Source organism: Crinia signifera, unplaced genomic scaffold (genome assembly GCF_055691185.1).
Source record: "Crinia signifera unplaced genomic scaffold, ASM5569118v1 HAP2_SCAFFOLD_852, whole genome shotgun sequence".
In the NCBI taxonomy this organism is placed as follows: domain Eukaryota; kingdom Metazoa; phylum Chordata; class Amphibia; order Anura; family Myobatrachidae; genus Crinia; species Crinia signifera.
In genome coordinates, this window is record NW_028142766.1 from 307 (window position 1) to 632 (window position 326).

The following is a 326-nucleotide window of genomic DNA, read 5'->3' on the forward strand; positions in this document are numbered from 1 at the left end:
GCAGTAGGGGGGGGGGGGTGGGTAAGGTGTCTCTTACCTCACTGATAACAGGGAATTATTGGACGTGGGGTGTCTCCGCAGGAGAGTTCGGGGAAGTCTGCAGTAGGGGGGGGGGGGGTAAGGTGTCACTTACCTCACTGATAACAGGGAATTATTGGACGTGGGGTGTCTCCGCAGGAGAGTTCGGGGAAGTCTGCAGTAGGGGGGGGGGGGGTGGGTAAGGTGTCTCTTACCTCACTGATAACAGGGAATTATTGGACGTGGGGTGTCTCCGCAGGAGAGTTCGGGGAAGTCTGCAGTAGGGGGGGGGGGGGGGGGTGGGTAAG